We start from the raw sequence: 13,195 nt of genomic DNA, 5'->3' as shown, positions 1-13,195 counted from the left end.
ATCACTACATTGGACCACCCATATTGAGAAAGTGAAATGGCTACTAATTCAACAGACTGCTCACATTATTAATATTCACAGGAAAATGTTGTCCAGGCAAGTAGCACCAGCTCTGGAAATCTACAGCATTAAGGTTCTGGGGGGGCACGTTATAGGGCAGAGCTTTGGGGCACCGGAAACACAAACTGTCTGTCTAGCATTGAAAATCGCTTCCTTAGATCTTTGATAGATCTCCCCTCTAGTATCCCTTTGACCCCCCCCCCTTTATTTGGATCTTGCCGATAGACAGCAGACCCACAAGCTGAATTATAAATTTCTCATATTTTGGTACAGGCTGCGGTCAGTGGAAGAGCTCACATCCTACTGAGAGGCTCTGTCTGGCCTTCTGAAACACCCCCATGTTACACCGATCTCCTGGTTCAGTTCTCTGAGGGATTTACTGGGGAGGCTTGGGATGGAGGCATTCCGGTCCAATTTGGAAAGTCTAGCCCTCTTTCCAAAGCCCAAAACAATATTCTGGGAATCAACATCCAAAAAGGACTTGGCAAAATCTGAGAGTAGTTTGACTCATGAATTCCTTAATTTCAAATGTGTCTCTTGCTTCGAAGATACCATCGATTAACTATTTTTACAATTCTGCTACAAGACTTTACCCTCAAAATTGTTTTGTATTTACTGGCCCTGTAATGCTTTTATTGATGATCTTTGTCCCTTATTTAAAGGCTGTCCAGAATCCATTGTGCACCTACTTTTCTTCTGCCCATACTATTCATCTCTGAGGAAAAATGGAAAATTCCGTTATGTGGACTGGTTGGCCCTGCCCATTACCTTGAGGTGCCGAGAGTCTTGTGCACTGATACACGTAGAGTAATGGTTTATGGCCTTGCCAAATTCTGGTATGCACTGTGGATTAAGCATTCCAAATGTTTTGAATAGAGCACTGCACTTTCTGTTTTAATATTCTTGTTTTTAAATCATTTGATGTCATTTATGTCTTTTAAAACAAAAATATGAAATTGTCTTCTACGTACTCTGTATCTTACTCTACTTTTTCTGTGTATTTTTTTTAGATCTTTGTGATCGAAATAAAGTTATAGGATGATGATGATAAAATTAGAACCTACTTTAAGGTATCTCCCAAGGACTCTCAGCATGAGATAAATAATCATGAAAGTAAAGAGGTCTATGAAACAAGTCTCCCTCTGCTGCAAACGAGGGAGAATCCTACCACATTGCGTGGATTTGAGGTACAAGAATCTGTCTTGCTAATGCCATCATCAATACCTAGTGAGAAATATCAAGATGCGATGAACAGTGAAGACCCAGTATGCCCACTTTCGCCCACCATAATAGTTCACAATGAGAGAAAGATCATTGGTATATGTGTAACAGAAACAGAAGTCTGGAAAAACATTCCGGACATGGAAGAAAGGGACTTTGTAACTCCGATGCCATCAAAGGTGTCCATTACAAAAAAGCCAATGCAAATGCCAGCTTCAACATCTCAGTGAAACGGGGCAATGCAGGCGAGAGATGAGGCCTTCAATAAATCTATAACAGACCAAAAGCTCTCCCTTGCCTTAGATCTATTTGATCATCAACACAGCTCCCAAATTGAAAAGTCAAGACACAACCCTAAGTAATTGCTGCCCTCTCCCTCTAACCTACCTTTCTCTACAGTAAAACTAGATGGCCTATGTCAGCAAAACTGAATATTACAAAGAGCCGAGACTCCAAGTGGGGAGAAAACTGACGACTATAGGAAAAGCATCAATAATGCATGGCACAACACTTGATTTCCACATTTCAGTACTGCAAGTGCTATCCACTTAACAAGAGCAATTGACTTGAAACTATAAAAATTAAATCTCAATCGACAATACAGGCAGCTGAGCCGCTATGCTAGTATATACCCTTATTGGACAAACTAGACAGTCTCCCGGAAATTGGGTCAAGTTTAATCCAAGATCTGAAGAGTAATTCTGCACCACAAACAAAGGAAAACTCTGTAAGCACAAACTTAGAATCAGAGACACCAGTGGTAATAAATGTTTCACATCAGAATCCGAGTATCAAGGAAGAAGTTGCAACACAGGCAGTATTAAGTCTATCAAATAATGACCTCCAGCAGAAAGAAGACAAGACAACTGAGGATCCTAAAGTCCCCTAGGTGCTTTCTAGAACAAATCTAAAATGATTGAAAAAACGTAATAAAAAGGGAAATACCCCTTCCTGCATGATGAATGTCTTCCTTCCCCTTTTTAAACAGCTGGCCCTGAGAGGGTTCCATCTGATGTATTAGAACATGAAAAGGATTTCAACACTGGTAATACAATGACAATAGCAACTGTTGGAATTCCATCCAAGTGACCTATGGACAAATGAAGCAAGTCTCACATGGAGAATACTCTGACATTGCCTGAGCACTCCATCAAATTGACAAAGTCTCACATGAAGAAACATCTGATAAAGAGGGAGCACTCAAAGGAAAGCATAAATAATTAGAAGGCATGCAACACAGTAATTCAGTAATTACTCAGACTGAAAATTTAACTCCACCTAACAAAGAAAATATATGTAATATTCATGAACAGAATGCAGGTCAGCTGTGTTTAAATAAGTTCCAACTGTTACAGCCTACAACTTATGTAACTCCTACAGTGACTAGAATGGCACTGCTTATTGGGAGGGCTATTAATAAGGAGGAAATAGATTGGGACAAGACAGAAAAGAATCTGAAAGAAACAGGAAGTGCTGTTAAAGGAAACTGGTACATAATAAGACCACCTCAAGGCACATTGACAAACCAAGAAGGACTGGCTCATCACAGTCATTTAAACACCACCAAACAACCTGTCATCCTCCGAAAGAACCACTCGGTCTATTAGTCTTGTACCTTGAGTATCCAATGCAAGGTAAACATGATATATTAACTAGGGGGAATTTGCTACAACTATTCTCTGCACTACCAGGCTTGGAGAAAATCTCTTCTAACGATATCCTTTCAGTTGCATTTAGCAGCAGGGAAATTGGAGACCTCAACAGATGTACAAATATGGCACTGTCTAGCAGGGAGATTAAATTTAAAATATAAGCTCACAAAGCAGTCCATGAAGCATGGAGTATACAGATAAGGACTAATTTGGTCATTAAATACTCAGAAATGCTTTCCCGACTATCCCAGATAGGGCTGTCATTTATGCAATTGGGTCACAGGATAGTGCTAACCCATGAGACTCAGATTAGGTTTTTCCTTTGGAATGCCAAAGGCCCTAAATTAATTGGCAATCCCTTCCAAGGGATATTGATTTCTTGATGTGTAGTGAACCAAGAATACACCAACAATACCAGTCTTTTGCAACCTAATAATGACCAATGACCCTAATATAAAAAGCTCTACTTGTGCTAGTGACCGAAAACAAAATCTAGACTCAATTTTAACTGTTATCTCCCGGAACAACAGAGGCATGAACAAGTTGCTTAAAAGACCTACTTACTACAGCAATAGCAAATGAAATAAAATAGTGAATATTATGCCTTTCTGAATTATCAGAAAAAGGGTGCAATCCATCTGGAGAAGTGGCTATATGTATACATAATAAGTTGGGAGTAGATGTCACAGTATTACACGGAAGAGAGGGTGATTGTGTTATCATCAAACTCCATTCCTCTATTACTTGCCTATATACGAGCAAAGGCAGCTGGGTAAAAGAGGATTGCACTGCCAGGATTAGTCACAACAGTAAAAAAATATTGCCCACCTCAGATGGTCAGCAGCTACATAACCACAAAGTTCAACATAAATCCAAAAGGGTATGAGAGGCAATATATATACAAGGTAAACCATAAGTATATACAGAAAGCAAAAGAAGGAATTCCATGTTGTTGTTTTATGATCTTAAGGTGTCTTTTATTAAAGATGCACTAGATTTTCGTATGTAGAGAGCCAACGTGTTTCGCCCAGGCATGGGCTTCTTCAGGGTGATAGTATAGAGTAGTCAGTTCGGCAGGTAAGTTAAACAAGGTCCAAATTCTAAACAAGTCCACGTCTGGAAAGTTGAAGTTAGAGGAATTAACCTTTCAAGTTAGAAGCAAGAATAGTCCAATGGTTTAGGAGGACTCAAATATTCGCCTTTGTTGAACTGATCCATTTTAGATGCAAAGAGTGTTTGCAAGAAGAGCTCCCTATATGAGTTGTATCCAGCATTTACTCATGCCGGCGGTGAAAAGTGGTTGGTTATTACTTGTCCTTTGATGCCAGCACCAATTATTAGCAGCAATATCTATATAGAGGTGCACTTTATAAAGAAAAAAGCTTGTCAAATATTTCTAGTTTAGGTCCTACAAAATATTTTACTGTGCCATCCTGATGTGCTGTGGCTTCTTATAGGAGATTTTAATTCTAACTTGTTGGTGCAAACATTAACATCAATGCGGGTAAGAAGTTGAGGACTCTGAGATGGGGATCCCTCCAGTCAAGAACAATACTAGGGAAACTGAATGACTTCCAGCTGGCCAGCACACTGAATAACTTAGGCTTCAGTGCTATGAACAGCAGATTTACAACTGAACAGCCAGCTTCATATACCTGTATTTCGGGAGCCATTTAACTAATATTGGACTACATTTCAATTACAGCAGCTCATCTACAGAGAATAAAAAATGTCAATGTTGATTACACTAGCTACAGTGATCATGCAATGCTTTGGTGCCAATTATTGCTGAACCTGAGTGGTCCACATTCTTTGCTTGTCAATCAACTTGATATCATGACCATTAAGAAAATGAGATAGCGACTAGAGGCTCGGGAAGAAGACATTACCAAGCGGACACATTTCTTAACCTATCTGAGCAAGTAAAATGGAGCCTCAACAGCAATCTGGCCAGCTAATATAAATAGTATGTGAGAAAGGTTTGCAAGCTCTGGTACATTCATTGATACAATTCCCCTAGAATCTGAACTCTCCCACAATGACATCAAGGAAATTGCTCAATTATGAAGAAGAATGATTTTTTTGTGCCAGGTTTCTTGCAAGAAATAGATATGGCAAGGATTTCCCTAAGGTCTGAACGCAGAGAATGAAGAAAGAAGATATGGCATTCTGATGGATTACAGGAAGAAATACAGTAGATAAAGCTACATAAAGCAGCAAATTTACTAATCCTAATCCATTCTGAGTGCCGGTACATGGCATAATGAATCCTAAGGACCAATAAAATCATAGTATCATCACAGCACCATCTTGGTTAACCTATGTAGTGAAATTGTATGGGATCAACCAGGAACTGGAAAAACTAGGCCTTTTTGATATAGTAGAGCAGGGGTCTCCAAACCGGTCCTGGAGGGCCGTATCCATGCCAGATTTTTAAAATTACTACATGTATCTCAATGGGGATATCCAAAAAATCTGGCATGGATCCGGCCCTCCAGGACCGGTTTGGAGACCCCTGTAGTAGAGCATTCCTTTGGCCTTTCTCCTGTCCATCAATAGCCAACTCTTGAAGATGTACACTTGAGCATAAGGTCCATGCGGCTGGCAGGTGCACCAAGGCAGAATGGCATTTCAGCTAAGCATGAGCGGATTTTGCGGATTGGCAATCCGCGAATTTTGCGGATTTGCGGATTCGCAATCCGCAAAATCCGCGAATTCCCGCGAATTGGCGGATTTTTTTTTTTTTGTGTTCGCCCGTGTTTCTGCCAGTTCGCGAGGGTTTTTACAATTTCGCAAATTGCGAACTTACCTGTCGGGTCGCAAGTTTCGCGAACTTGTTGTTTCTACGTGTCCAGCCTGTTTGGGACACTCTTCTTCATCACTGCCACTCTCTGTCACCACTGCCACTCTCTGACTACTCATGCCACCCTCTGGCCCACCCATGCCACCCTCTGTTTCATCACCACACCCTCTGGTTGTCCAGTGTACATTATTTTCGGCAAAGCAAAGCACACCTTCCCTGCCTCAAGTGACCTGAATTAATTTGGGGCTGATTAATGTGTCACAGAATATTTTTTTAGCTGGCACCTGCTTCCTTAGTGCGCCCTGATTAGTGATCTTTTGCACTTGCTAAGTGCTTTCATTGTTGCAAAATTAGTTACAACACCTGCCCTGCCCCAACTGACAATAATGAATTAGGGGCTGATTAATGGATTTTAACTTCCAGCCTGGCTCCTGCTTGTCTCCCTTAGCTGTAATTCAGGACCTTTGTGGCATATGTGTAACTATTCTGAGGTTCAGAGCAGGGTCACATAATAGTTTCAACTGGCAACTGAACTCTGGAGGGGCCCCTCAGGAAGCACTACAGGAAATGGCTACTAATGATGTGCCTGAACTTTTGAACCTGGTAAGTAGTTACTTTCAGTTTTGCTAAGATCGTATTTCTGCAATTTTGCACTTATTCGCGGGGCGCGAACTCACGCGAACAGTGCGAGCAGCGCGAGCAAAATCCGCTGCTCGCGGATTTGCAGATTTTGCGGGAAATTCGCAAATCTCGCGGATTGCGGATTTCCCGAAAATCTGCAAAATCCGCGAGCGTAACGGATTTTCCGCCCATGCTTAATTTCAGCTAGCATTTTTAAAGCAGTAAGTATGGAATGAGCAGAGATTATGCACTCATTATTCATTCAAGGCCAGATGTACAACTCCATCCCAGATAGTTGACGAGGCTCTGTCCTGGTCCCCATACACAAAAAGAGATATTTTTATAACCCTGCTAATTATAGATTTATTGCATTACTGGATGTAAATGGTAAGGCATAAGCCAAGATCCTACTTCAAGAGTTGGAATAATGGGCCATGGAGAAAAGATAATTCTGCCTGCCCGGACGGGCTTTCACAGTGCATGTGGGACAGAACACAGATAAATGGCACTGGCCTATCTGTCGGATATAGCTATAAAGAAGAATTCTCCTCCTTCATTCACCATATTAATTAATTTTACTACTGCTTTTGATTGAGTGAACAGCATAAGGTTGTGGTACGAACTTCATAAGAGGGTGGTGTCAGTCTCCCTACTAAATGCCATTATAAGTCTCTATTTTGACACGTGGATAAAACTGCAGATTACAACTAACTGTGTAACATCTGGGGGCCAATTCCGATCCGGTAAAATCCCCCACGGATCGCAGGACGGTCCGTATTTCCCATATGATTCGTACACCTACAACGTCCCCGTACGTACGCTGTAGTACGATCCTAACCCAAAGCATATCTCCGTACGAATCGTACCAAACACCATACGAACCAAAAATACATACGATTCATATTCGGGTCACGCTGTACGCACCGTCCGTATGTAAACAGGCAACAGTTTCCGGACCAGCAAGTACAATTCGTCTCGGCGAGCCTCCGTACGACCCTATTGCTACGGGAGCTGAAAACTACCGTAAAAGCAGAGTTCGGCCCGAACCGCATCCAGGTACGCGACAGACACGCCATGAACCCCATTGACCGTGTCATGCCAGTCCTGTACGCCTACAACCTGGTGCATAGAAACCGACGACGGCGCATACGGTGAGAACAAGGTACCTCAACAACGGAAGTGTACATGTACGGTGCGTCACACGCTCGCGTATATCACCATTGCAATAGTGCTACGAGCCTCACACACACCATTAATGTTGGGGGACGGTGCCTTACACACTTGCGTATATCAACATTGCAATAGTGATACGATCCGCACACACGCCATTAATGATGGGGTACGGTGCGTCACACGCTAGCGTATATCACCATTGCAATAGTGCTACGACCCGCACACACGCATTTAAAGTTGGGGTACGGTGCGTCACATCGGAGAGGTGTGTAGATATGACTCCCAGCAGTGCCCAGACATAGGAGGGGTGGCAAGCTATGACTCCCAGCAGTGCCCAGACATAGGAGGGGTGGCAGGATATGACTCCCAGCAGTGCCCAGACATAGGAGGGGTGGCAGGAAATGATTCCCAGCAGTGCCCAGACATAGGACGGGGTGTGGATATGACTCCCAGCAGTGCCCGGATATAAGAGGGGTGAGTGCATGGGACTCCCAGCAGTGCCCAGACATTGGAGGGGGTGTGGATATGACTCCCAGCAGTGCCCAGACATAGGAGTGGTGGCAGGATATGACTCCCAGCAGTGCCCAGACATAGGTGGGGGTGTGGATATGACTCCCAGCAGTGCCCAGACATTGGAGGGGTGGCAGGATATGACTCCCAGCAGTGCCCAGACATAGGAGGGGTGAGTGCAGAGAACTCCCAGCAGTGCCCAGATATAGGAGGGGCGGATATGACTCCCAGCAGTGCCCAGACATACGAGGGGGGTGTGGATGTGACTCCCAGCAGTGCCCAGATATAGGAGGGGTGAGTGTAGAGGACTCCCAGCAGTGCCCAGACAAAGGAGGGGTGGCAGGATATGACTCCCAGCAGTGCCCAGACATATGAGGGGTGGCTGGATATGACTCCCAGCAGTGCCCAGACCTAGGAGGGATGGCAGGATATGACTCCCAGCAGTGCCCGAACATAGGAGGGGTGACTAGATATGACTCCCAGCAGTACCCGGACATAGGAGGGGGGAGTGCAGAGGACTCCCAGCAGTGCCCATACATAGAATGTGGTATGGATATGACTTCCAGCAGTGCCCAGACATAGCAGGGGTGAGTCCAGAGGACTACCAGCAGTGGCCAGACACAGGAGGGGTGGCAGGGTATGACTTCCAGCAGTGCCCAGACATAGGAGGGGTGGCTGGATATGACTCCCAGCAGTGCCCAAACATAAGAGGGGTGAGTGAAGAGGACTCCCAGCAGTGCCGAGACATAGGAGGGGGGTGTGGATATGACTCCCAGCAGTGCCCAGACATAGGAGGGGTGGCTGGATATGACCCCCAGCAGTGCCCAGACATAGGAGGGGTGGCTGGATATGACTCCCGGCAGTGCCCAGACATAGCAGGGGTGGCAGGATATGACTCCCTGCAGTGCCCAAACATAGGAGGCGTGACTGGATATGACTCACAACAGTGCCCAGACATAGGAGGGGTGAGTGCAAAGGACTCCCAGCAGTGCCCAGACATAGACGGGGTGTGGATATGACTTCAAGCAGTGCCCAGACATAGGAGGGGTTAGTGCAGAGGACTCCCAGCAGTGCCCAGACATAGGAGGGGTGGCTGGATATGACTCCCAGCAGGGCCCAGACATAGGAGGGGTGAGTGCAGAGGACTCCCAGCAGTGACCAGACATGGGAGGATTGGCAGGATATGACTTCCAGCAGTGCCCAGAGATAGGAGGGGTGGCAGGATATGACTCCCAGCAGTGCCCAGACATAGGAGGGGTGGCTGAATATGACTCCCAGCAGTGCCCAGACATAGGAGGGGGTGTGGGTATGACTCCCAGCAGTGCCCAGACATAGGAGGGGAGTGTGGATATGACTCCCAGCAGTGCCCATACATAGGAGGGGTGTGTGGATATGACTCCCAGCAGTGCCCAGACATAGGAGGGGTGGCAGGACATGACTCTCAGCAGTGCCCAGACATAGGAGGGGGGTGTGGATATGACTCCCATCCATGCCCAGACATAGAAGGGGTGAGTGCAGAGGACTCCCAGCAGTGCCCAGACATAGGAGGGGGGTTTGGATATGACTCCCGGCAGTGCCCAGACATAGGAGGGGTGGCAGGATATGACTCCCAGCAGTGCCCAGACATAGGAGGGGTGGCAGGATATGACTCGCCAGCAGGGCCCAGACATAGGAGTGGTGAGTGCAGAGGACTCCCAGCAGTGCCCAGACATAGGAGGGGGTGTGGGTATGACTCCCAGCAGTGCCCAGACATAGGAGGGTGAGTGCAGAGGACTCTCAGCAGTGCCCAGACATAGGAGGAGGTGTGGATATGACTCCCAGCAGTGCCAAGACATAGGAGGGGTGAGTGCAGAGGACTCCCAGCAGTGCCCAGACATAGGAGGGGGTGTGGATATGACTCCCAGCAGTGCCAAGACATAGGAGGGGTGAGTGTAGAGGACTCCCAGCAGTGCCCAGACATAGAAGGGGGTGTGCATAGGACTCCTGGCAGAGTGCAGTCATAGGGGGGTATTATCCTCACCATACAACAACGACATGTTTGTATGTTTACATCCCTAACCTGTGACAGTCCTCATAGTGCAATAGCAACACATCCCTTACAGCAGTGTCCCACACCATGGAGGCTAGATTCCTGTCACACACTGCGAGACACACCACATGTGGTAGTGATGTCAGATCCCACATACATATCCACCCATGGAATTTGCAGCAAACCTACACCCCCTGCCATCATTACTCAACAGTGTATAGTCATGTAACCGCACACCAAAGATTTAGATCATAAATCAAAAACACGCAGTCATGTATATTCTGGGCCTGATATCAATGTCCAGGTGGTGAAACATGTACTCTCTCATGGAAGGAACAGTGTTGAGACCCCTTAGATACAAAGCACTGAATTGTGAGTTGTGTTCACAAATACACTGCATGACAAAACCAAACGTAAGGGTAAGGCTGTGATCATACATCTGCATAGATTGCAAAAGGCTGATGGTGTTCATGAAGGAATTACTACATACTACAAACACAAGTACAGTGAGTAGCATGGATGGCACAGACTAATAAGCAAAACTCATTTGTGAGCGGGCATGGCTATTGCTGAAGGGAATGTTTCAAAAAATAGGAAATGTGCACAAAAGTCACCACAACAAGTGTGCAACTGTTTGTACTGAAGAACTCATGTGTCACTGTGGAATGTACACCCTTCTGGACAATGTCTGTAGGCAAACTGAACACACACAAATCAAGATAATTAGCTGCTACATTGTGATGGCACATAGATACCATGGTGCACCTCATTACCATTTGAAAATACACATCTTTCACAATAACAAAACATTGCCAGGATACCAACTACTAGGCACACAGCAGCTAAAGTAAGTAACTGAAATGCAACAGTTCCGAATGAAAAATAAAATGCTTTATTCAGCTCCAAAACGGAATTTTGGCAAGAAAGGAGTCCAGGCTCAAATGAAGGTCAATGGCCAGTCCGGTCTAAAGTTCATAATGTCGCTGGAATCCTGTGGAGGTTGTCACCCCCAAACTTGCCTGCACATGATGTACTTAAAGGTTTGAGGACCCGTGGGGGCATCATCTGGGTCAGTGTCCGGCACAGCAGGGACATCAGAGGGAAGGGTAGGTGTGGTGGGTGCAGGGGGGGAGGAATCCTCCTCATTGGCATGTGCAGCCCCAAAGGTGGTAAGACGTTCGTGGCTGCACACTGCTGCCAGTTCTGCCAGACCACCACCTGCGCCCAGGGACACAATGGGAGTGGAGGTAGAGAGCTGCGAGTCTTGCAGACTGTGTCTGTGCCTGCGTGCCTGCCGTCTGCATCCCCCTGAGATTGGGTGCCTGGAGATCTGCTCCTAGACTTCCGTGGTAGTGTGCTGGGTGGGTCTGTTGGGGTGTGTGTTCTTGTGTGTCTGCGTGTTCGGTGGACAGGTATGGGTGAGGGGATTGTGGATGGGTCTGAAGGAGTGGGGGGGCAGGCCACTGCAGGAGGGCAAGTGCTGCCGCCAGTGAGGAGTCTATGGACGATAGACTCTGACGTTGGTCAGACATGTTAGTTGACATGCCCTCCATGAATGACAACAACTGTGTCAAGATATGACTTTGTCCAAAGAAAAGTGCTTCTAATGGGCCATTAGTTGCATCCCCTGGTGCACACCTATTTCTCCTGGATAATGAATCAAGGGTTCCTTACAAAACAAGTATATTCCACTGCTTTTGTAGATTGAATTATTTTATTCATTCAATTTTTCAATTCTTTCTGTTTAGTTGATAATATCCTCATTTCATTTCTTGCATTTTCATACATATTCCATTGACATCATAGCTTATAGTAATGTCCTCCAATGCATTTCGGGCACTGTATGCCCTTCATCAGGGAGCATGTGCTAGAAAAATAAACAAGACATATATTCTCTTAAATACAATGATACTCAGCTGAGTAGGCTTGAATTCTATACAGTTCAAACCATGCATATCACACATGCTCTCTGTGCTTAAGGTGTGTTGTGCCCCGTATTGTGAATGTAAAAGTGAACGCAAAGTAAAGGTGAAAAGAAAAACGGGGATTGGACTTAAATGTCAATTTCGCGCCAAGATTCAACAAGGAGCTGAAAACTAAAGTGATAACAAAATCATGAGGATGTCTGGTACAGCATGCACAATAGTGTGCGGTATAGCTAGAGAATTCCAAATGGCAACTTACATAGTAAGACGCGTGGCGTCTCCTCCTGGTTTCCAGTTCGCGGATGCCAAGAAGCGTTTCTGCCATATGTTTGGGTTGCTTCCTGATACCGAAGCGGAAGCAATCCAATAGGTTGTTGGGTACCGGTCATGTGACCAATAAGAATAGAAAAAACACTATCAGATCGCGAATAGGCTGGCGCGCTTTTACAGTGACAGGCGACCCGGTAAAAGAAAGAAATAAAAATAAAAATGCGGGTGAATCAAAAACTAAATTTGAGAAGTAACAGGGAATTTAGTGATATAAAATGTGTAAAATACATTTAAAAGTATAAACGCATGGTGAGTGGTGTCCCATGCATCGTTCAAGTGGAAAAAAGGAATATAGTTACAGCATAACAAAATTGCGATATATACATTAAAGGTAACACACAAATTCAATGCGATCATTTAAACCAAAAGGTTTACTTGAGTTCATGGTGTAAATCCAACTGTTCTCTCTTTGAAGAAAAAGTTTATTGTTGTTAATGAATTGCAACTGATGATTTTTGATTATGAGTTCTTATGTTCGATTTGTGTTCAGTGATTCTCATTTTAATTTTTCTTTCAGTCTTCCCAACGTACACTTTGCCGCAAGGGCATTTCAAGAATGTAGATTACATTAGACGTATCGCAAGTCGCGTTCACCCGCAATTTGATGTTATATCCCTTCATTGGATGGGTTATGGTATGCCTCTTATAATGTTACTACAATTCCCACAATGCAAACATGGTCAAGTCAAGTCAAGTCAAAGAATTTATATAGCGCGCTACATACTCAGAGGGTCTCAAGGCGCTTGAGGAGGGGTGGGGAATTACTTGTCTGGTGCCTCTGTACGTTAATGGTGTGGGAGTAATAGGTTTCAAGAGTTCACCTAAATTATTTCCTCTGGAATACGCAAAAATGGGGGGATTATCAAAGATG

Source organism: Lissotriton vulgaris, chromosome 2_1 (genome assembly GCF_964263255.1).
Source record: "Lissotriton vulgaris chromosome 2_1, aLisVul1.2, whole genome shotgun sequence".
Taxonomy (NCBI): domain Eukaryota; kingdom Metazoa; phylum Chordata; class Amphibia; order Caudata; family Salamandridae; genus Lissotriton; species Lissotriton vulgaris.
This window is presented reverse-complemented; position numbering follows the sequence as displayed.